At 46.6% G+C, this 24,572-nt stretch overlaps 1 long non-coding RNA gene across 1 annotated transcript in view; it reads right to left on the bottom strand.

Annotated features, from left to right (window-relative positions):
- The window catches only part of LOC114904548, a 31,780-nt gene extending 8,989 nt beyond the window's left edge, over positions 1 to 22,791 (bottom strand). Inside the window, exons 1-2 of the long non-coding RNA XR_003795981.1 lie at positions 22,546 to 22,791; positions 19,310 to 19,376 (exon numbers count right to left, since the gene is read on the bottom strand). This is a non-coding gene — a long non-coding RNA (uncharacterized LOC114904548). The remainder of the gene's footprint in view (positions 1 to 19,309; positions 19,377 to 22,545) is intronic.
- Positions 22,792 to 24,572: the final 1,781 nt, after the last annotated feature.

The following is a 24,572-nucleotide window of genomic DNA, read 5'->3' on the forward strand; positions in this document are numbered from 1 at the left end:
TAGGCTCAGATGTTTTTGTGAGGCCAAAATTAGGTGATTAGAAGATGCCTTGAAAACTGAGACGTGCTCCTTAAATGTAAAAGTTGTATGTATGCCTGTACTGTGGCTTTGCTGATGTGTGTAGATCTTACAGCCATGTAAATGATTCTCTTCTGACTTTGGGATAGGACCACCTATTTCAGGAGTAATCGGTTCAGAAGTCCTCGCAGTTTACATTTTAAAACTCAATGTGCACATAGGGAACTATATTTAATATCCTGTGATAAACCATAATGGAAAAGAATATGAAAAAGAATATATATATGTGTATAAATGAGTCACTTTGCTGAACAGCAGAAATTAACACAACACTGTAAATCAACTATACTTCAACAAAATTAAAAAAAATTCAACACGCAGCTAACAGATTTGGAGAAGACATTTGCAACACTGATATAAATGGTGATCGAAATATATAAGGATGTTTTATAAATCATTCAGAAAAAGATTAACAACCCAGTAAAAAAAACAGGCAAAGACGATGAACAAGAAATTTACAAAAGAGGAAACCTCAGATGTCCCGTGACAGGAAAGGATGGTCACTAATGATGAGAGAAATGCAAATTAGTGAATACACAGTTCAACAAAATGATACTGTTATATACCAATATCTTGACGAAAATGAAAAGGTCTGACAGTTACTTAATATTGATAGATCGTATGGGTAAATGGGAACTCACAGACTGCCAATGGGGATATAAACTGGTACTTGTGTTTTGGAGAGCTATTAAATGGTACTGTTAAAAGTGCTTATACCACATGTGCACAGCATTTCTATTTGTTGGGGAATTTTTTTTTCCCTTCCAGTTTTGTTGAGATATAGTTGACATACGGCACTGTATAAGTTTAAGGTGTACATCGTGAAATGATGACCACCTTAGATTTAGCGAATATCCATCATCTCATACAGTTACATTAAAGAAATAGAACCCTTAGAATGGGAGAAAATATTTGCAAATGAAGCAACTGACAAAGGATTAATCTCCAAAATTTATAAGCAGCTCATGCAGCTCAATAACAAAAAAACAAACAACCCAATCCAAAAATGGGCAGAAGACCTAAACAGACATTTCTCCAAAGAAGATATACAGATTGCCAACAAACACATGAAAGAATGCTCAACTTCATTAATCATTAGAGAAATGCAAATCAAAACTACAATGAGTTATCATCTCACACCAGTCAGAATGGCCATCATCAAAAAATCTACAAACAATAAATGCTGGAGAGGGTGTAGAGAAAAGGGAACACTCTTGCACTGCTGGTGGGAATGTGAATTGGTACAGCCACTATGGAGAACAGTATGGAGGTTCCTTAAAAAACTACAAATAGAACTACCATATGACCCAACAATCCCACTACTGGGCATATACCCTGAGAAAACCGTAATTCAAAAAGAGTCATGTACCAAAATGTTCATTGCAGCTCTATTTACAATAGCCCGGAGATGGAAACAACCTAAGTGTCCATCATCGGATGAATGGATAAAGAAGATGTGGCACATATATACAATGGAATATTACTCAGCCATAAAAAGAAATGAAATTGAGCTATTTGTAATGAGGTGGATGGACCTAGAGTCTGTCATACAGAGTGAAGTAAGTCAGAAAGAGAAAGACAAATACCGTATGTTAACACATATATATGGAATTTAAGAAAAAAAAATGTCATGAAGAACCTAGGGGTAAGACAGGAATCAAGACACAGACCTACTAGAGAATGGACTTGAGGATATGGGGAGGGGGTAGGGTGAGCTGTGACAAAGCGAGAGAGTGGCATGGACATATATACACTACCAAACGTAAGGTAGATAGCTAGTGGGAAGCAGCCGCATAGCACAGGGAGATCAGCTCGGTGCTTTGTGACCGCCTGGAGGGTTGGGATAGGGAGGGTGGGAGGGAGGGAGACGCAAGCAAGCGGGAAGAGATATGGGAACATATGTATATGTATAACTGATTCACTTTGTTATAAAGCAGAAACTAACACACCATTGTAAAGCAATTATACTCCAATAAAGATGTAAAAAAAAAATAGAGAAAAAATGTTTTTCCTTGTGATCAAAACTCAGGATTTACTCTCTTAGCGACTTTCATACAATGTACAGCAGTTAATTATCTCTATCACATTGTACGTTACATCCCTAGTACTTATTTAACTTGTAAATGGAAGTTTGTACCTTTTGACCGCTTTCATCCAATTCCCCCTGGTATTTCTACTTTAGGAATGTACCTTAAAGAAATGCTCAGATATATCAAAAGGAGATGAGTGGGGATGTTTAGTGCCGCAATGTTTGTCACAGTGAAAGACCCCATCAGTAGGGGAGAAGTTGTACAAGATATTCATGTATTCACATAATGCTTACACTCCGTGACAGTTAAGATGAATTAAGAGTTACATGTCTTACCACTAATGGATCTAAAAATTATATGGCAAACGAAAAAATGTTGCCAACCTTATTTACATGTAGTATGAATCCATTTGTATAAATTGAAATACAAAACAGTCTATCTAAGAATACCCGTGTGTAGTGAACACACATAATGGAACCCACATGCCAGTGTCACACAGTGGTTACCTCTGTGTGAGGAAGGGACATGTGACTTGGGGATGGGGACAAAGGGAACTTCAACTCTGTGAGGTTTCATTTGTTTTTAAAAAAAAGACATGAAGCAAATATGACAGAATGCTGCAATTTGTTCATGTTGGGTGGTGAATATGTATGTGGCATTAATATACATGTAATAACACATGGGTTAACACACATGTAATAACACACGGGTGTTATTCTCCATGTGTTTCAGCATTTTTATTCATAACAAAAATTTAATGCAGAGGAGGGACAAAGGGTAGAATTATCTTAAAAAAAAGAGATCTGTGTGACTGTTATTAAGTGGATTCTGTTTAAGAATCCCTCTTAGCTTCCTATTGGCGATGAGGTCGTGTTTTGGGTTCTAAGATCTTGTATTCATTCCACAATATGTGCTGACATTTTTTTAAAAAATTATTTTTGGCTGTGTTGGGTCTTCATTGCTGTGCACAGGCTTTCTCTAGTTGCGGCAAGCGGGGGCTACTCTTCGTTGTGGTGTGCGGGCTTCTCATTGCGGTGGCTTCTCTTGTTGGGGAGCATGGGCTTTAGGTGCGCGGGCTTCAGTAGTTGTGCCTCGCGGGGTCTAGAGCACAGGCTCAGTAGTTGTGGCGCATGGGCTTAGTTGCTCCGTGGCACGTGGGATCTTCCTGGACCAGGGCTCAAACCCGTGTCCCCTGCATTGGCAGGCAGATTCTTAACCACTGTGCCACCAGGGAAGTCCCTAACACTTCTTTTTGACCCACCTCGTTCATGGACGAGGAAACAGGCTGCAGCTACTTCCTTAGATAAACTAGGCTTTAAAGGCCCTGAGCGTGCTGTGCGCTGTGTGGCTCCCAGGGCTGGCCTGCATCTCATCGGAAGGAAAACGTCAGGTAAGATCCCTTCCATTGCTTGGTCTCTCCTGCTTTGGTGTGACTTACTCCCTGGATGACTGTGAACCTTCCAAAGTCCCCAGCTTTCAAATCCCAGCCGTTGGAGAGATCAAAGTGCGTTCCTATAACCAGAGGAACCATTTCACAGCAGGAAGACTGGCCTCAGGTTCCTGGGCACTGCCCAACCTCTGCAGGTGGAAACGAGGGGAGGGGCAGGAAAGAGTGGGTCTCCTGGCTGCCTGTGTCCCCCCCCTCAAAGGAGGTGGAGTCTCCTTCCTCCCTCCTGCGCTCACTGATGCCTGCACAGAGATGCTACATGGGGTGACCCATCGATACTCCTAGATGAGCTTTGGCATTTGTTAAAAGCAAGACAACAGACCCCAATAAAGCCACTTATACTAAGCCCCACATCACCAAACCGAGACATAATTACAGTTTCCAGTCTCCCAGAACTGAACCCAGAGCAGTCAATCAGGAACCACCTGACCAGCACTAGTTACACAATCTACCTGACAGACCCCTGCACTCCCTAAAGAAAAGTGACCTTGCAGTAACCAACCCGCTTTTTTTGCCTAAAATAACTTCCTTAATCTGGCTCCCCCTGGCCTATGAAAGTCTCTCATTTTGTACAGCTAGACGGACGGTGCTAGACTTGACTCAGTTTCCTCAAATAAACTCTTACAATTTTTAATATTCCTCAGTTTATCTTTTAACAAGTTCTTGCAGACACGAAGGATGCCTTTGCAAGCCCATTTCCTCTCCTGGGCTGCTTTCCTTCTGGGGGTAACACCCCTCACGTTTAAGCATTTGAGTTCCTTTATTCGGGAAAATGAGCCTAAACCTGGCTCCCAGCACGAAGCTCACCAGCTCACGTTGTGAACAGCTATGCTGTCCCACGGGAGTGCTAGCAGGCTGATTGCTTTCCCATCCTCGGCAGCCCCGCAGCATTGACTGTTCTCCCTGTAATGGCCTGGAAAAGACTTCCAGATCCTGGAGACTTTGCTTCCTCTTTCCTCAGTGTGGGTACCATATGCATCGACAGTTAAGCCCATGTTATGTTGGAGTCGAAGTCTGACCTCTGGCAGTTTGAATGCAAATATGTCCTAAGTTGGCCCCATCTAAACAGGGTGCCTCCTAAAAGCCTAATGTCTCAAAACCACAAATAAAGGGAGGAGAGATTCGTGACAAGTCTCTCTCTCACACACAGTTCCTTCCCCATATAGAATTTGACTTCCCAACAGCTGGTCTCTAGGTGTGTAGTTCTCAGGAACCACAGACCTCAGAGAGGAGAATTGGCAACTGAACTCTGAGCTGGGTGTGCAAGTAGCTTAGCTCTCTGCTTTCTGCATGATCCACAGAGAACACTTCCACTGCTTCTCGTTGTTCACCAAATCCCGAGGCTCATTCTGCTGTGGTAGAGGCAGGGCACTGGATGAGATGAGAAGCAGAACGTTCTCTCAGCCCTTGGTCCACTTACCCCTCCCTCCCTCCCTTCCATCCAACTTTCCATCCATTTATCCATCCTTCCTTCCCACATCCATACATCTATCCTTTTTTTCTTTCTTGTTTTAACCAGTTATTCTATTTTCAGTTCTCTGCTGGGCACTGAGGATACCAAAAAAACCCACCAAAACCCAAAACCAACACCCCAAACAAACACAAATCCCGGCCCTGAAGGATCTGAGATCACTTCTCAGGGAGCAGACACAGGAACTGCAACTGGAAACAGGGCAGGTGAGGGTCATGAGCCCCAAACAGGAAGGAAGCTCCAACTCTACTCTTAGGAGGGAAAGAGAGAGATGACCTTGCTTCTGTTTCTCAAGTCTGGGGTTAATAAATACAATTGCATTCATTTTTATATCCATGGTGTTGTATAGTTTACAAAGCTTTATAAGGACTTGAATTATTGGCAGGACTTTTCCGGAGTGAGTGTGGAGATGCAAAAGACTCATTGATGCAGTTTCTCTTTTGTTTCATACTTTTCTCCCAAACACAGAAACAAGAGACTGAAGTTTAATTTTACATGTGTGAAGCGTTTACTCTAATCCCTTCTTATGCTTACTATTTCCAAAGACCTGGAGGAGACTTTTACAAAGGGACAGATTAGGCCACGCAGGGAGCAAGAGATTTTGCCTATGAGCCTCTGGGGATCTATACCATGCAGAACACGAACAGGTGATAAAAAAACTGAAATTAATTGAGCTGTAGGAAAAAAAATCATCACAAGCTACCTTCAAAGAATCTAATCATTACTTTTTTTTCCCCCTTTTTATTCTGGAGAGTCAGAGAGGTCCCTTGCTTCTTTTAAAAAAGCAAAGAGTGTACAGCAAAAATAGGATTTAGTTCTACTTAATAACCACCTGAAAAGGGATAAGGGTAGCACAGGGAGAGGGTGGAAGGTGGAGGCACGGACGAGGGGAAAAGAAGAGAGAGCTAGTGGAAGATGGGTGGGGCACCGGGTCCTGCTTGTCGGGATTACCAGTTCTACCAACTGCCCTTGGTGGCATCTCACAAGAGAAGACTGGCCAAAGCTCTCAGAACAGGCTGACAGTAGGGTGTTGTTTCTGACATATAGGGCACCGATTAGAGCAATATTACCTGCAAGGCTGGAGGACATCAACCTCCACACCTGTAACCCAGGGAGCCACACCTGAAAGGCAGCCCCAGGATCAACTCCACATGCCTCTAAAACAAGGGCCGCACAATCGCGGAGACCTGATAAAACCGAATGACATTTCTAATCACAAGGAAACTAATCACAGGGAACCAGACAGGGGACTTTTGTTCTTAGTTGAACACATTGCTTTACAGAAACAAATATGACAGGCTCCCAGCCCAGCCTGCAACAACGTGTTCCTTTGTGTTTTAGAAACATGTAATCGCTTTAACTGATTGCCTGTGATGGTTAGAGCATCCTGCTAGGGTCTGCCCTGGTCACAGAGGAATAAAACCCAAAGCAAGGCAGCCAGCTGACTGCAAACTCGAGGGCTCTGCTCAGGGCTGTGGGGACACTGCTCGGGGAGGGGCCGTCACCCGCAAATGGAAGCATGACGGAGTCCAAAGGCTGGATGGTGAAGGATGAGGACTGAATGCACTCGAGACTAAACAAAACAGAATTTCAAAGGCATTTGGTTTATACTGAACTTGAGAGAAAGCAGGAGGAGGAAACCTTTACCGAGATGCCCAAGGCACTTCTGGTTTTAGAAGTTTGTAACATGGGTTGTCCCACCGATGTGACTTTAAACGGAGGTGGTGCCTTTTGTCACAGGTATGCCTCCAGGACTCCTGTGAGTCACCTGCAAGTCCAGTTTGGTGCCCAAAATGGGAGAAGAGTGGGAGAGAGAAAACGAATAATGAGAGAGAGGAAAATAAATTTCTAAGTTATTGGGCAAAAGTCGGATGAGAAAGAAACAATTTAGGGGTGAAAGAGATGTTGAAAACTTGTCCCAGCAGAGTTTGGTTACTACCTGGAGTAACATTCAGGGATGGGAGGCCTTGGGGTGGATTGGGAGGAAGGGATTCTATGAAGAATGTGATGGTTAATTTTATGGGTCAGCTTGACTGGGCCAAGGGATGCCAGGTAGCAGGTTCAACATTATTCTGGGGTGTCTGTGAGGTTCTCTTTGCAAGAGATGAGCATTTGAATCAGTAGACTGAGTAAAGAAGACCACTGTCGAGTAAAGAAGATGACTATCCTCAATGTGTGGGCACCATCCAATCCTTCGATGGCCGGGAGAGAACAAAGACGAGGAGGAGGGGACATCTACTCTCTGCCTGACTGCTGGGCTGGACGTGGGCTTTCTCCTGCCCTCGGACTGGGACTTACACTATTGGTGTCTCTGGTCCCCAGGCCTCCAGGTTTGGACTGAAATACACCACCAGCTCCCTGCGTCTCCAGCTTGCAGACAGATGGTGGGATTTTCTGCCTCCATAATCGAGTGAGCTCTGTGTGATAAATCCCCTGCTCTCTGTCTGCATGGATATGCATATCCCATTGGTTCTGTTTCCGGGGAGAACCTTGACTAACACAAGAAAGGAGTATTTTGCAAATCTGATGGTCGTGATTCAACATGGTGGAGTCTATTGAACATAAACTTAGGACACACCATTTGCCAAGCAAAAATGTGGCTTAAAAATCGGCATTTATTAAAATATGTAGCATAGTCTGCTACCTACTAAGCACTGTCTTCCGTCAGGGGGTAATGCCTGAAAGCAGCTAGGCTGGGATTTCCAGGGTTGGGGTCAAACGGACCTAAACTATCCAATCCCACACCCTGATCTGCCAGGAAGGAGATGAAGGTGGTCACGGGCTTTCCTCAGCTTCTGTTCCAGTGGTTCCCAAACTTTTGCATGGATCTGAGTCACCTGGGAGGTTTGTTAAAACAGACTGCTGGGCCCCCACCCCCAGAGAACCTGATTCAGTGGGTCTGGGGTGAGGTCCAAAAATCTGCATTTCCAGTAGGTTCCAGGGGAACGCGGCTGCTGCTGGAGGGGTGTCGGGAAGACCCACACTTTGGGGACCACTGCTCTGCCTGCTGCGGTTTCCTCTTCACCAGGCTCTCGGATTTTAGCTTCTAGGCCCCGTTTAGTGAAATGTCCTTGACGTCTAGTACTTTAGGGAGATGTATGCAGCCTCGCGATGCCAGGCACAGCCGAGGCCATTTGCTGTCATGGACCCTGCTCCGTGCTTTCTGGAGGAATCGCAGGGAGCCAGGCTTCTGAGGCTGGAGTCCTTGGAACGTTGCTTCCCAGCTCCTGGCTACAGAGAATAACACTTTCTCTCTGCTGCCGTCTGTGTCGACTTCCAGATGCAGCCAAGCGTCTGAACCTCAGGAATACACTGTAAGTGTATGGACTTGGTGCGGACAGATGGCTCTGATCACAGCCCCGGTGTGAATCATTATTTCCCTCAGGATGTTCCTTCCAATGGCTGAAGGAAGTGACAGATGACTGGAAGAGATCCAGAGATGTTGCATAAATCTCTGTCTTACCAGTGAACGAGGGCAGGCCACCATGGATTGAGTTTCCTCTGGTGTTTTTTTATATTTCCATGTGAATCCAGGCCCCTGGTAAAGTTTGGCCCTTGAGCAGCTTCATAAAGTAAAGGAGAGGGCGTGCTGCCATTTTACTGCACTGAAAACAGCAGAATAAAAATGTAACTTGGGAAGTGGCTGCAGCCGAGCGCATGGCAGGATGGGGATGCTTCTCTCCCTTCTGGGAATTTGCCAGACTGAACCCTCAGCTGCACCTTATTTCCTCAGGAGGTCCTTTTGCCCAAAATGGGACATTTGGTCCCCTTAGGAGATCAGAATGCCCACCTGGGCTGGTTCCTGGGGGGGACACTGAGGAAGGCAGGTACCTGGGGTCAGGAGTATTTCTCATGGTGCTCAGGAAGCTACAGCCAGAGTGGGGACCCAGCCCTTGCCCAGTGCAGGCAGGACTTTTTTTTTTTTCTGTTATAGTTTTTTTTTTTTTAATTCAAACAGAAAGTCACAAAAATTATAATCATTCTCATCAGTTCACTCAGTCCCATGTAATTAATTTTTTTCATCTTGATCTTTTGTTAGCACTTTTATGAATTCATCAGTTTTCCATCAGAGTTCTGAAAATGCTTATTCATTCAGTTCAGCAGTGTAGTCAGTTACCAGAAACCTGTACTTGTCAGAGTGTTTTCCATGAATTCCTTGAAGATGAAACCCTTTTATAGGAAAATTTTTGCGAAAGCATCAGAGTACATCCAGAACTGTCTGTAATGACAAAAGACTTAAAACTGACCACGGTTAAAGATTTGATGAAAGTTCATAATAATGCAATTGACAAGGAAATTTAGTTATTTCTGAGATATACATTTTAAAATAATAACTAGAACTATGACTTATAACATTATACCAGAACATATAAGATTTTTAGAAATTTCATGTAATGTCTGAAACATTTATATTCACATATTTCCATACAAAAAACCCAAAGAAAGTTTAGTACTAGTTTTGTTTTCTTTTTAATTTTTTAATTTTATTTTACTTACATTTTTATACAGTAGGTTCTTATTAGTCATCATTTTTTTTTTTTTTTTTTTTTTTGCGGTACGCAGGCCTCTCAATGCGGCGGCCTCTCCCGTTGCGGAACACAGGCTCCGGACGCGCAGGCTCAGTGGCCATGGCTCACAGGCCCAGCCGCTCCGTGGCATGTGGGATCTTCCCGGACTGCATTGGCAGGCGGACTCTCAACCACTGCACCACCAGGGAAGACCTAGTCATCAATTTTATACACATCAGTGTATACATGTCAATCCCAATTGCCCAATTCATCACACCCCCACCCCCACTCCCCCGCAGCTTTCCTCCCTTGGTGTCCATACGTTTGTTCTCTATATCTGTGTCTCAACTTCTGCCCTGAAAACCGGTTCATATGTACCATTTTTCTAGGTTCCACATACATGCGTTAATATACGATATTTGTTTTTCTCTCTGACTTACTTCACTCTGTATGACAGTCTTTAGGTCCATCCACGTCTCAACAAATGACCCAATTTTGTTCCTTTTTATGGCTGAGTAATATTCCATTGTATATATGTACCACACCTTCTTCATCCATTCGTCTGTCAATGGGCATTTAGGTTGCTTCCGTGGCCTGGCTATTGTAAATAGAGCTGCAGTGAACACTGGGGTGCATGTGTCTTTTTGAATTATGGTTTTCTCTGGGCATATGCCCAGTAGTGGGATTGCTGGATCATATGGTAATTTTATTTTTAGTTTTTTAAGGAACCTCCATACCGCTCTCTATAGTGGCTGTATCAATTTACATCCCCACCAACAGTGCAAGAGGGTTCCCTTTTCTCCACACCCTCTCCAGCATTTGTTGTTTGCAGATTTTCTGATGATGCCCATTCTAACTGGTGTGAGGTGATACCACACTGTAGTTCTGATTTGCATTTCTCTAACAATTAGTGATGTTGAGCAGCTTTTCATGTGCTTCTTGGCCATCTGTATGTCTTCTATGGAGAAATGTCTATTTAGGTCTTCTGCCCATTTTTGGATTGGGTTGTTTGTTTCTTTACTATTGAGCTGCATGAGCTGTTTATGTATTTTGGAGATTAATCCTTTGTCTGATGGTTTGTTTGCAAATATTTTCTCCCATTCTGAGGGTTGTCTTTTCGTCTTGTTTATGGTTTCCTTTGCTGTGCAAAAGCTTTCAAGTTTCATTAGGTCCCATTTGTTTATTTTTGTTTTTATTTCCATTATTCTAGGAGGTGGATCAAAAAAGATCTTGCTGTGATTTATGTCACAGAGTGTTCTTCCTATGTTTTCCTCTAAGAGTTTTATAGTGTCCGGTCTTACATTTAGGTCTCTAATCCATTTTGAGTTTATTTTTGTGTTTGGTGTGAGGGAGTGTTCTAATTTCCTTCTTTTACATGTAGCTGTCCAGTTTTCCCAGCACCACTTATTGAAGAGACTGTCTTTTCTCCATTATATACCCTTGCCTCCTTTGTCATAGATTAGTTGACCATAGGTGTGTGGGTTTAATCTCTGGGCTTCCTATCCTGTTCCACTGATCTATGTTTCTGTTTTTGTGCCAGTACCATATTGTCTTGATTACTGTAGCTTTGTAGTATAGTCTGAAGTCAGGGAGTCTGATTCCTCCAGCTCCATTTTTTTCCCTCAAGACTGCTTTGGCTATTCGGGGTCTTCTGTGGCTCCATACAAATTTTAAGATATTTTGTTCTAGCTCTGTAAAAAATTCCATTGGTAATCTGATAAGGATTGCATTGAATCTGTAGATTGTTTTCGGTAGCATAGTCATTTTCACAATATTGATTCTTCCAATCCAAGAGCATGGCATATCTCTCCATCTGTTGGTATTATCTTTAATTTCTTTCATCAGTGTCTTATAGTTTTCTGCATACAGGTCTTTTGTCTCCCTAGGTAGGTTTATTCCTAGGTATTTTATTCTTTTTGTTGCAATGGTAAATGGGAGTGTTTCCTTAATTTCTCTTTCAGATTTTTCATCATTAGTGTATAGGAATGCCAGAGATTTCTGTGCATTAATTTTGTATCCTGCAACTTTACCAAATTCATTGATTAGCTCTAGTAGTTTTCTGGTGGCATTTTTAGGATTCTCCAAGTATAGTATCATGTCATCTGCAAACAGTGACAGTTTTACTTCTTCTTTTCCATTTGTATTCCTTTTATTTCTTTTTCTTCTCTGATTGCCATGGCTAGGACTTCCAAAGCTATGTTGAATAATAGTGGTGAGAGTGGACATCCTTGTCTTGTTCCTGATCTTAGAGGAAATGCTTTTAGTCTTTCACCATTGAGAATGATGTTTGCTGTGGGTTTGTTGTATATGGCCTTTATTATGTTGAGGTAGGTTCCCCCTATGCCCACTTTCTGGAGAGTTTTTATCATAAATGGGTGTTGAATTTTGTCAAAAGCTTTTTCTGCATCTATTGAGATGATCATATGGCTTTTATTCTTCAATTTGTTAATATGGTGTATCATATTGATTGATTTGTGTATATTGAAGAATCCTTGCATCCCTGGGATAAATCCCACTTGATTGTGGTGTATGATCCTTTTAATGTGTTCTTGGATTCTGTTTGCTAGTATTCTGTTGAGAATTTTTGCGTCTATATTCATCAGTGATATTGGTCTGTAATTTTCTTTTTTTGTAGTATCTTAGTCTGGTTTTGGTATCAGGGTAATGGTGGCCTCATAGAATGAGTTTGGGAGTGTTCCTTCCTCTAAAATTTTTTGGAAGAGTTTGAGAAGGATGGGTGTTAACTATTCTCTAAATGTTTGATAGAATTCACCTATGAAGCCATTCGGGCCCGGACTTCCGTTTGTTGGAAGATTTTTAATCACAGTTTCAATTTCATTACTTGTGATTGGTCCGTTCATATTTTCTATTTCTTCCTGGTTCAGTCTTGGAAGTTTATACCTTTCGAAGAATTTGTCCATTTCTTCCAGGTTGTCCATTTTATTGGCATAGAGTTGCTTGTAGTAGTCTCTTAGGATGCTTTGTATTTCTGCACTGTCTGTTGTAACTTCTCCTTTTTCATTTCTAATTTTATTGATTTGAGTCCTCTCCCTCTTTTCCTTGATGAGTCTGGCTAATGGTTTATCAATTTTGTTTATCCTCTCAAAGAACCAGCTTTTAGTTTGATTGATCTTTGTTATTGTTTTCTTTGTTTCTATTTCATTTATTTCTGATCTGATCTTTATGATTTCTTTCCTTCTGCTAACTTTGGGTTTTGTTTGTTCTTCTTTCTCTAGTTCCTTTAGGTGTAAGGTTAGATTGTTTATTTGAGGTTTTTCTTGTTTCTTGAGGTAGGCTTGTAGAGCTATAAACTTCCCTCTTAGAACTGCTTTTGCTGCATCCCATACGTTTTGGATCGTTGTGTTTTCATTGTCATTTGTCTCTAGGTATTTTTTTATTTCCTCTTTGATTTCTTCAGTGATCTCTTGGTTATTTAGTAACGTATTGTTTAGCCTCCATATGTTTGTGTTTTTTTACATTTTTTCCCTGTAATGCATTTCTAATCTCATAGCACTGTGGTCAGAAAAGATGCTTGATATGATTTCAATTTTCCTAAATTTACTGAGGCTTGATTTGTGACCTAAGATGTGATCTCCCCTGGAGAATGTTCCGTGCGCACTTGAGAAGAAAGTGTAATCTGTTTTTGGATGGAATGTCCTATAAATATCAATTAAGCCTATGTGGTCTATTGTGTCATTTAAAGCTTCTGTTTCCTTATTTATTTTCATTTGGGATGATCTGTCCATTGGTGTGAGGTGTTAAAGTCCCTCACTATTATTGTCTTACTGTCGATTTCCTCTTTTATAGCTATTAACAGTTGCCTTATGTATTGAGGTGCTCCTATGTTGGGTGCATATATATTTATAATTGTTATATCTTCTTCTTGGATTGATCCCTTTATATTATGTAGTGTCCTTCCTTGTCTCTTGTAACATTCTTTATTTTAAAGTCTATTTTATCTGATATGAGTATTGTTACTCCAGCTTTCTTTTGATTTCCATTTCATGGAATATCTTTTTCCATCCCCTCACTTTCAGTCTGTATATGTCCCTAGGTCTGAAGTGGGTCTCTTGTGGACAGCATATATATGGGTCTTGTTTTTGTATCCATTCAGCAAGCCTGTGTCTTTTGGTTGGAGCATTTAATCCATTCATGTTTAAGGTAATTATTGCTATGTATGTTCCTATGACCATTTTCTTAATTGTTTTGGGTTTGTTTTTGTAGGTCCTTTTCTTCTCTTGTGTTTCCCATTTAGAGAAGTTCCTTTAGCATTTGTTGTAGAGCTGGTTTGGTGGTGCTGAATTCTCTTAGCTTTTGCTTGTCTGTAAAGGTTTTAATTTCTCCATCGAACCTGAATGAGATCCTTGCTGGGTAGAGTAATCTTGGTTGTAGGTTCTTCCCTTTCATCACTTTAAGTATATCATGCCACTCCCTTCTGGCTTGTAGAGTTCCTGCTGAGAAATCAGCTGTTAACCTTATGGGAGTTCCCTTATATGTTATTTGTCATTTTTCCCTTGCTGCTTTCAAGAATTTTTCTTTGTCTTTAATTTTTGCCAATTTGATTACTATGTGTCTCGGCATGTTTCTCCTCGGGTTTATCCTGTCTGGGACTCGCTGCGCTTCCTGGACTTGGGTGGCTATTTTCTTTCCCATGTTAGGGAAGTTTTTGACTATAATCTCTTCAACTATTTTCTCAGGTCCTTTCTCTCTCTCTTCTCCTTCTGGGACCTCGACAATGTGAATGTTGTTGCATTTAATGTTGTCCCAGAGGTCTCTTAGGCTGTCTTCATTTCTTTTCATTCTTTTTTCTTTATTCTGTTCTGCAATAGTGAATTCCACCATTCTGTCTTCCAGGTCACTTATCCGTTCTTCTGCCTCAGTTATTCTGCTATTGATTCCTTCTAGTGTAGTTTTCATTTCAGTTATTGTATTGTTCATTTCTGTTTGTTTGTTCTTTAAATCTAGGTCTTTGTTAAACACTTCTTGAATCTTCTCGATCTTTGCCTCCGTTCTTCTTCTGAGGTCCTGGATCATCTTCACTATCATTATTCTGAATTCTTTTTCTGGAAGGTTGCCTATCTCCACTTCATTTAGTTGTTTTTCTGGGGTTTTATCATGTTCCTTCATGTAGTACATAGCCCTCTGCCTTTTCATCTTGTCTATCTTTCTGTGAACGTAGTTTTTGTTCCACAGGCTGCAGGACTGTAGTTCTTCTTGCTTCTGTTGTCTGCCCTCTGGTGGATGAGACTATCTAAGAGGCTTGTGTAAGTTTCCTGATGGGAGGGACTGGTGGTGGGTATAGCTGACTGTTGCTCTGGTGGGTGGAGCTCAGTAAACCTTTAATCTGCTTGACTGCTGATGGGTGGGGCTGGGTTCCCTCCCTGTTGGTTGTTTGGCCTGAGGCGACCCAACACTGGAGCCTACCTGGACTCTTTGGTGGGGCCAATTACAGACTCAGGGAGGGCTCATGCCAAGGAGTACTTCCCAGAACCTCCACCACCAGTGTCCTCGTCCCCACGGTGAGCCACAGCCACCCCCCGCCTCTGCAAGAGACCCTCCAATACTAGCAGATAGGTCTGACTCAGTCTCCCCTGGGGTCACTGCTCCTTCCCCTGGGTCCCGATGCACACATGACTTTGTGTGTGCCCTCCAAGAGTGGAGTCTCTGTTTCCCCCAGTCCTGTCAAAGTCCTGCAATCAAATCCCACTAGGCTTCAAAGTCTGATTCTCTAGAAATTCCTCCTCCCGTTGCCGGAACCCCAGGTTGGGAAGCCTGATGTGGGGCTCAGAACCTTCACTCCAGTAGTTGGACTTCTGTGGTATAAGTGTTCTCCAGTCTGTGAGTCACCCACCCAGCAGTTATGGGATTTGATTTTACTGTGACTGCACCCCTCCTACTGTCTCATTGTGGCTTCTCCTTTGTCTTTGGATGTGGGGTACCCTTTCTGGTGAGCTCCAGTGTCCTCCTGTCGACGACTGTCCAGCAGCTAGCCGTGACTCTGGCGTTCTCACAAGAGGGAGTGAGTGCACGTCCTTCTGCTCCACCATCTTCGTCCCTTATCTAGCCAGGACATTTAACGTGGCTCCAACAGCATTCCACAAGGCCAGAGATAACAGCTGTCCATGTTATTGATGTTCCCTCCTTCCCCCCTTCTCCCTTCCTTCTTCCCTCCCTCCCTTCCTTCCACCTAGCCATCCATCCATCCATCCATCCATCCATCCATCCATCCATCCATCCATCCATCACGTCTGTGTGTCTATGTATCTATCTGTCGTCCATCAATCTATGTCTATCATTTATCTGTCTATGCCTTATTTAGTAGAAATGTATTACATGTCCAATACATGGTTCTGAGCTGGGTGTTGGGAGGGGAAAGCAAAGATCTTAGCTCCCCTCCAGGACCTAAGTGATATCATCTCTTTTCTGGGGTTCTCTTTTAGGATGGGGGAAACTTTCCCTAAATCTCCCTAACAGACATCCCTCATCTTTCCACAGCTCCCCCAGCCCTGCCCCACTGCCCACTCAGCAGACATTGGGCAGATGTGGACTAATGTTCATTCCTGAACCAGTTGCTGGCAATGAAGTGATGGAGATTTGCTTAGACTAATCACTGGGGTGAAATGGGTGTTGGGGGTCCACAAAGGGACCGCCAGGGAACACAGTAAAGACCACCTACTGTGGCCTAGGACATGTGCGACGTGGCATCAGGAAATACAGTGGAAAGGAAGGAGGGCAGGGAGATTTATTCTGGAGGTGGAGGGGACCTTCTGAGGGATTTTAGGGAATAACAGGAGCTGGGAGACAGACAAACAGATGCAGAGGCTGGAGGCACGAGATGCGAGGCCCGTTAAAGTTTCTTTGAGGAGTGGGGGAGAGGTAAGGAGAGGTGGCAGTGAGGGCCAACAGTGAGGAAGGTTGTGCCCTCCAGCTCAGACGTAAAAGCAACTGGACTGACAGAATGACTGCATAAAGTCTGGATGGTGGTCTCGTGAATTTAAGCCTGAGTTCCTGGGAAAATGGCAGTCTCTCTCTCTCTCTCTCTCTCTCTCTCTCACACACACACACACACACACACACACACACACAGAGTAAAGGGATCAAGAGATGGAGCTGGCTGACCACCCCCTTCACTCAGCTTAGGACCCTGGTTCCACCTGTAGCATTCCCTCAAGACCAGGCTGAAACGTCAGCAAGACCCTGTGCAGGTTTGGGGATAGGGTGTGCAAAATGCAACCTCTTTCTAGACTTTGCCCCAGCTCTGCCGGCCAAGAAGATGCATCCTCATCTAAGGCTTGGACCAGCCTCCCTGGGCACCTGCTGTGCACGTAATACAGGAGGGAGGAGAAGGACCTTTCTGCCATGAGGGCCGAGGCGTGTCTGTGTCCCTCTTGGAGCCAGGTGTCATGTCCTTGCTCTCTTGTCCTCCTTTGGGACAACCTAACCTGACTCAGTTCTGGCCCTGCAGGACACTGGACTTGTAGGAGGACCGGCCGCTGGGCAGAGCAGAGGCCACATTTTCTCTGACACGGCCTCAGGCCAACATTTAAGGAGCGGGGAGACAGGAGGGGCAGCAGAAAGAGTTCCCATCTGAGCTGAGGGAAGGAAAACACTATTTTCCAAAATAACATATTCTCAGGAAATCAAGCATTCAAAAGGAGACGGAAGCTTAAAGTCCAACACACTTCACCTGGAACAGGTCAGGTACGCGGCCTAAGTGAGCCCGGAGACCCGTCAGGGCCTGTCAGCATTTTACTCCCCCAGATAGAAGAGGGCCTTTTGATTTAGACCAGAGAGAAGAAATCCGGGCAACTGGGACTTCCCTGGTGGTCCAGTGGCTAAGAATCTGCCTTGCAATGCAGGGGATGCGGGTTCGATCCCTGGTCAGAGAACTAAGATCCCACATGCTGCGGGGGCAGCTAAGCCCACGTGCCACAACTACTGAGCCCTCGAGCCACAACTAAGAGCCCATGTGCTGCAAGCTACAGAGCCCACGTGCTCTAGAGCCTGCACATCACAACTAGAGAGAAGCCTGTGCACTGCAATGAAGTAAGACCTGACACAGCCAAAAATAAAAATCAATAAATATTAAAAAAAAAAAAAAAGAAAGAAATCCAGGCAACTGAATTCACATCTCCCAGGTCTGTTCCTGCTTCTCAAACAGCACATCAGTCAAGGAAAATCTCAGGGTTGGGTGCACCCGCCTGAACTTAGGGAAGGTGCCAGCCATGGCTCACCGTCTGAATGTAGACTGGCAGGCCAGCATGTCCTTGTCCCACAGGCTCAGAGCTAAGCTACGTGCTGAATTATGTTTGCATCTCAAGGACACTTACCCCAAAGCTTGGTTAAAGACCCCATCTCCAAATGCAGTCACGTTGGGAGTTATAGATTCAACACGAACTGGGGGTAAGGGGGATATAGTTCTGTCCCTAACATCAATATTTGGTTTACTTCCTCTGTACTGTAAGATTCTAAAGATCTGAGACCATTTTTTTTCAAGTTAATTTTTATTGGAGTATAGCTGTTTTGGGGACCATGTTATATTCACCTTCCCCAGTATCTGGCACAGAGATAATCCACACATACTGGTTGAATGAATGGATGAAGGCAGGGCTACAGGGCTGCCATGTACAGCTGCCCAGGCTGTGTACTTCACAACTCCACCCAGACTACGGTGTGAATAGAGCCTCCTGGAGTTATGTAGGACTATGTCCAGTTGGATGACCATGCTCCTTCTTCTAATGAAGAGAATTTGGGATGTGCTTTTTTCTTAATTTCCCCAAAGTTGCTATGCTATGCTCCCATAGCTGTGTAAACTCTATGTACCTCAAGTGTAAGTATTATTATATCAATTAGGCTGTGAATAACAGAAAGCTGACCTCTTGTCTTACAAAAAGGAGGATTCATTATTTTTACATAATAAGTCTGGGGGTAGCTAGGTACTGCCTGTGGTTTAGAGCAGAGGTTGACAAACTTCTTCTGTAAAGAACCAGATAGTAAACATTTTCAGTTTTTTGGAACGTATGTTGCAACTACTCTACTTTGTCACTACAGGGCAAAGTCAACCACAGATGAATTGCATGGGTGTGTTCCAATAAAACTGTATTTACAAAAATAGGTGGTGGGCCAGAACGGGCTCATGGGCCACAGTTTGCCAACCCCTGGTTCCACGGAAGATTGAACAGAGAGAATGCCAGGGAGGAACGGTCGGGAAATGGTTAAGATGGTCCTGTGCTGCAGAAGGTTCCTAAGCTCGCAGACCACACCAGCTTGTCTCCACAGTTGCCACAAGTTCAGCTGCCCTTTGGGGTTTCTGACCTTTGAACCAACAGTGATCAGGGTGTCCTGGCAGAGCGACCCAGCCTCACGACCCGTCCACAGTGCCTGGAGGGTGAAAGAGGCCACAGCACCCTATCCTCAAGCCAGAGAGTCGGCGAAAACCAGAGATAAATCAGGGCAACTTCCACTTCAGCAATCAGCCCCGCCATGCTGGTGGTCGGCGACAGACTGCCACCCAGAGGGACACAGAGTAGACCCTCCGGGCCCTCTGTGACTCCCCCGAAGCCTGGTCCTCTCTCCCCTGCAGAGGGAGATGTCCTCCTTCCCCCCCACACACCATACCTCCCACGGCGGCGCATGGGCCTGGGCCCAACCCTTAGTGGAGGCTCTAACCACCCACCCGCCCAGCCACGCGGGACTGGCCACTTCTAGACGGCGTCTGTCCCCTCTTTGCACAACTCAGGCTTTGCTCTGAGATGATGGTGAAGCTCTTACTCACTGGCCTTCATTCTCTCCTTGGGATCGAAGCAAATGAGTCTGCTTTTCCTCCCGCCTGGCAGTCAGTCCTGCAAAGAATAACGATGGAGGTTATTCTTCTCATCTCGGGCTGTCGCAACGCAACACAACAGCACAGGCCAGGGGCTGAAACAACACACATTCGTTTCTCACTGTCCTGGGCGCTGCCAGGCCCAGGTGAGAGCCTGCTTCCCAGCTTGCAAACAACGGTCTTCTCCACGTGTCCTCACAGGGTGGAGGGAGGGAACTCTGGTCTCTCCCTTCTTGTAAGAAAACGAATCCCATGACCCTCATGACTTCATCTACCCCTAATCACCTTCCAAGGCCCCGCCTCCACGTACCATCACAGTGTGGGTTAGGGCATCAACACAGGAATCTGGGGGGACATAAGCTACCAGTCTGTGACATTATTATTAAGCTCCCATTTCTTGAGCCTCTACTGTATATCACAGGAGCTGTATTGGGGACATACTCCTTTCTTCTCTGTTTTTCAGATGAGAGAAGGTTCTGAGAGGTTAAACCATTTATTCAAGATTGTCTGCATGTCTCAGAGAACAGATGAGCCAGTCCACTCTGTGTAAACAAACGAGGATGGCCTAATCTTGTTCCTTCTCTGGAAATGTATTTTTTTGCCTTCATAAGAGCTCCAGGCCGCACTGTGACTGTCGTGGGCCCGAGTCACGCATGTCGTGTGTTCATGGTCTCCTGCCCCATTAAAAAACACACACACACACACACAAATTATATTTCATGATTGTGTTTGTAGGATTATTACATATTGCAGGCTGGATTATTATATATTCATCATTATTATATTCATTTTCTTCCTTCTTTATTTTGGAAGAACTTCAAGTTGAAATGTTTTCACGGACTCTTAGAAGCACCACGGACCAAGCACTGAAGCACCCCTGCCTGGAAAAGTCAGCCTGATAACGAGCAGGCCAGGGATTTAGCCACTGGGCTGCCGAGGGGCTGCTCTGGGGGAAGTGGCACCTGGGCTCTGTAACTACTGAAGCCTGAGCCAGGAGAGATCCCCGACTTAAGCTTTTTAACCTCAGCAGGAACCTCCCTTAAGCTTGGGGTCCTCCGTGTGTCTGCAGCTCTCATGGATGAGCTAAGGGTTCACCCCAAAATTCTGGCCAGCCACTTGAGGAGTCGCCATACACACAGACCCCTTAGCCTCACTGGCTGATGACCTGTGGGGTGAAAGGTGCCATGGGGGAAAGCCTGGCATTCTGGTGTTTGGCCACAAGGGGGCACCGATGGTCCGGCCTGCTGCCTGGCACCCAGGCCTGGCCCTACCCGCCTGGATCTCAGCCCTGTCAGCCTGGCTGTCCCCTTTCTGGCCCAGGTTTGCTGAGTTGTGTGGCAGAAGTGTCACCTCCCTGGCCTCAGGCTCCTTACTGAGACACTCAAGGTGGACTGTAAAGATCTCTGAGGTCACTTCTGCTCTCAAAATTTAATTCTGCAGGAAATACAGCTGGGCCAAAGCACTGCTGTGGGCCCCAAGGCCGGTTTCGCTTCTGCTCTGCAGTTACCCTGGCTGGGCGACCTGGGCTAAGTCACTTTCCCTCTCTGGTTCGCACTCGCTTGCTGTAAGAAAGAGGCCTTTCAGTGGGCCACCAGCCTGTCTGGAGTGTCCCCGGTGACCTTGACTTCTCTTGCTGAGAAAGGGCTGGGGGCTGGGCCATTGCAGAGCAAGGGGGCTGGACGCAGGCTGCTGGGGGCAACCCCACACCTGGAAATCAGAACCTTCTGTCTTCCGCCTCCAAGGCCCAGAGGAACTCCTGGTTCTGGGGCTGCAAAACCAACCCCAGATCCTCCAACAAGAGCTTTCACTGGCTCTGCCTGGATCCCACTGGGATGAGGGATATTAAATGGTTGCTTTTTGTGGTAACTGTCTCCACGGGGCTGTGAATTCCCTGGGATTTGAATACCCGGTGTCTCCAGTGCCCGGCCCAGTGGCTGGCAGCAGGCCCCACAATGAGCAGACGTGCTGCACAAGAGTCAGCTGGGTGCCGGTTAAAAATACAGAGTTCCAGGCCTGTTCCTGTGATGGATTTTGTAGGTCTGAGTGGGCCCCCAAAAATCAGCATTCTTTCAACGGGCTGCTGGGTAAAAGCACCCCACAGAAATGTTGAAAGAACGAATAACTTTCATTAGTGGGTGGGGTTTTTTCCCCCCTATCTTTTTTTTTTTGGTTTTTTTGTTTTAAATCGTATCTCAGCACCTTGGAATTTGGGGAAGAGGGATGTAAAAATAGCCATTTTTCAGAGTCAGGCTTTCCCATCTCATGTTTAGTCTGGGACCGCGTCCTCAGCCTCTCCGGGGCTGCGGTCACTGTGGAATGCTGGTGGCAGTGCACGCCGGGCGCCCCTGAAACCCCTGGCGCTCAGCCCCCCGCGCCTGCCCAGGGCAGCTGGGCCACCACCAGCCGCCTCCTGGGGCTGGCCGAGGGCACGCCTGAAGCGTCTCTCGTCCTGGTGGGCCTCGATTGCCCCCGCACAGGAGAAACAGTTGAGCGGATAAATGATGTCTGCACCAGAGAACAATCTAACTCACAGACGCAAAGTACCCGCACCTGAGGGTACTACCTCCCCACCTCCTAAACCCCAACCCCGGCCAGGTGGGACGACGCCACCGCCCCTCCTCCTGCCCTTGGGGAGGCAGCCCCCGCCCCCTACAGGGGTGCCGGGCCTCCGCAGGGCCCCTCCGGGCTGCCTCCCCCTGTCAGGGCCCCGACACCCACACAGCCTGCACACTCTCCCCGCTCCGTAAGCCAGGCTCCAAAACCAGTCATAACAAGCTCACCAAAGAGGAAAGGGGGGGGAGTTAAAAAATAAAAAGGTATCTTGGCCTCAAAACCCAGAACCCGATTCACTTCCAAACCACATAAAACAGCCAAGTGACAAGGCTCCCGCGTCTGGGCTGAGGGCTTTGCCTTGGGGGGGGGTCACCCCCCCCCCCCGCCCCGCCTCGGAAATGGGCGTCTGGAAGAAGCGGGTTGTGGTCAGACCTGCTCTCTCATCGCGCCCCCTCCTCGGCCCCCCAGCGACCCCCATCCTCTTGGGGAGCAGAGAGGAGAGTCTGGCTGGTGGGTTTCCTGTTAACTCTTCCAAGCGTTCCTGCCCCAGGCCTGTGCAGTTCAGCCCCTTCGTCCCTCCCTGGGAGGGGGCACAGCCCCAAGCCCCCGGCCCCTCACCTCCCTTCTCTACTCACCTCTTCCCGGAGGCAGCAGCCAGCCCTGCGTGGGGCCTCGGGGCCTCTGAGTCCGGGCGTGGGGCGCGCAGGGGAAGCGCGAGCGGTCACTCGGAAGACGGCTCCGGGGGGTCAGCCTGCTGCTGCTGTTGCTGCTGTGCTCCGTGAGGCTCCAGGGGCCAGGTCCTTCCGCCCCGCAGGCCCCTCTTCTCAGCACCGCGCGGCTAACGGCGGGAGCCCGGCCACGGGGCGGGCGTCACCGACAACGCCAGGCGCTCATGCACGCGCCCACGCACCGCGCATGCGTCGTCTCAGCGTTCAGTGAGTCCTGAGCACCTACTCTGCTCTCTGTAGACCCGCAGGCGGGCGGTTCCAGACGTTGGGCTGAAGAGACCCAGGCTCTGAGTTACAGCTCGGCCAGGCTGCAGAACCACAGGGAGCCGGGGCCTGAGCCTGGGCTGGCGGGCCAGCGGCTGCAGCTGGGACCCATTACCTGGTATGGCGAGCTCGGCCGCCTCGGGTCAGGTGTCTTTCCTGCTTGGAAGAGGAGATGAGGGTGCCTCCCTCGACCCGTGGAGCAGTGCAGGCCTGTGTGGTTGATGTGGCCGGCTGGGGTCCTGCCTCCACCACCGCCTCCTCTGATCCTGCACTTCCCCCCCCAACCCCAAGCCCTGTCTGGGAGATGCCCTCCAGGACACGACAGCCCACATTTTTTTTTTTGTCTGCGTTGGGTCTTCGTTGCTGCGCTCGAGATTTCTCTAGTTGCGGCGAGCAGAGGCTACTCTTTGTTGCGGTGCACGGGCTTCTCATTGTGGTGGCTTCCCTTGTTGCAGGGCACGGGCTCTAGGCGCACGGGCTTCAGTAGTTGTGGCTCGCGGGCTCTAGAGCGCAGACTCAGTAGTTGTGGCACACGGGCTTAGTTGCTCCGCGGCATGTGGGATCTTCCCAGACCACGGATTGAACCCGTGTCCCCTGCATTGGCAGGCGGATTCTTAACCTCTGCGCCACCAGGGAAGCCAGACAGCCCCCAATTTTTTGTGCCTCTGAACTAGACGCTCTGTGAAGCTCAGGCTGGCGTGTCCCTCCTCCCGGCCAGGCTGGGTGATGAGAGGTGGGGACAGCCTCCCAACTGCGCTTTGCCCCTTTTTCAGCAGTGCGATGCTGCACGGTATTTAACCTTCTGAGGTTCAGTTTCCTCACTAGGAACATGGGGAGCCTCGTAGTTCCTACATCCAAGAATCCCAAAAGACTCCTTATTATTCAATCTTCCCAGGATGGTTTCAAAACAAAATGCTGGAGAAACAGTCCTCATAAAGGCTCATTTTATGGAAGTCTTCTAATGTGTCAGGTGCAGTCCAAGTGTTCACACGAATTATCCCATGACATCCTCAGACTACGTCTGTGGGGTAGATATCACCATGATCCCTAGTTTGCTAAAGAAGAGCGGATGCCCAGAGGACTTAAGGAACGTGCACAATGTCACACACCTACTGGTGGTGGAGGTGAGACTCCAGCCTGGGCGTTGTAGCCCAGAACCCCCGCTCTTTGTTTTCCGACTTTATTATGGTATAGTGGACATGACATAGTGGAAGTTTGAAATGTACAACCTGGGAACCCACACTTGTAATCACCACCCTGTCCCACCTTCCAGTGTGGAAGCGTCAGCCAGAGCCTCCCCTGCTTTTAGAGCTCCTAGCATCTCCTTTCAGAGCTGGAGGAGCCCTACCCTCCAGGTTTTGGATGAAGAGGTGATGTGTGCAAAGTGACTAACCAGCGGTGGGGCAGGGAGCTTGCTCTGAAGCACACAACGCTTGCCGCTTTCAGAAAATTTCCTCTGGCTTGAGTCTGTCCAGAGATCTCAAGGCTCCTTTAGGACTTGGAGTCACTGCGTTCCACTGGGCCTTCTACTCACTATGTGTGTCCGAGAGGTGCCCTGCTGCCCCAGTCCGAGGGATGAGTTGGCAGAATCTTCTGGCTCTGGTCTTGCTAAGCTCCGCCCACACCTGCTAAGAACACTTGGTCCTCAGGGCAAGGCCCACTCTCCTCGG

The sequence above is a fragment of the Monodon monoceros genome, unplaced genomic scaffold (assembly GCF_005190385.1).
Source record: "Monodon monoceros isolate NGI ecotype Baffin Bay Population unplaced genomic scaffold, NGI_Narwhal_1 Super_Scaffold_21, whole genome shotgun sequence".
Classification (NCBI taxonomy): domain Eukaryota; kingdom Metazoa; phylum Chordata; class Mammalia; order Artiodactyla; family Monodontidae; genus Monodon; species Monodon monoceros.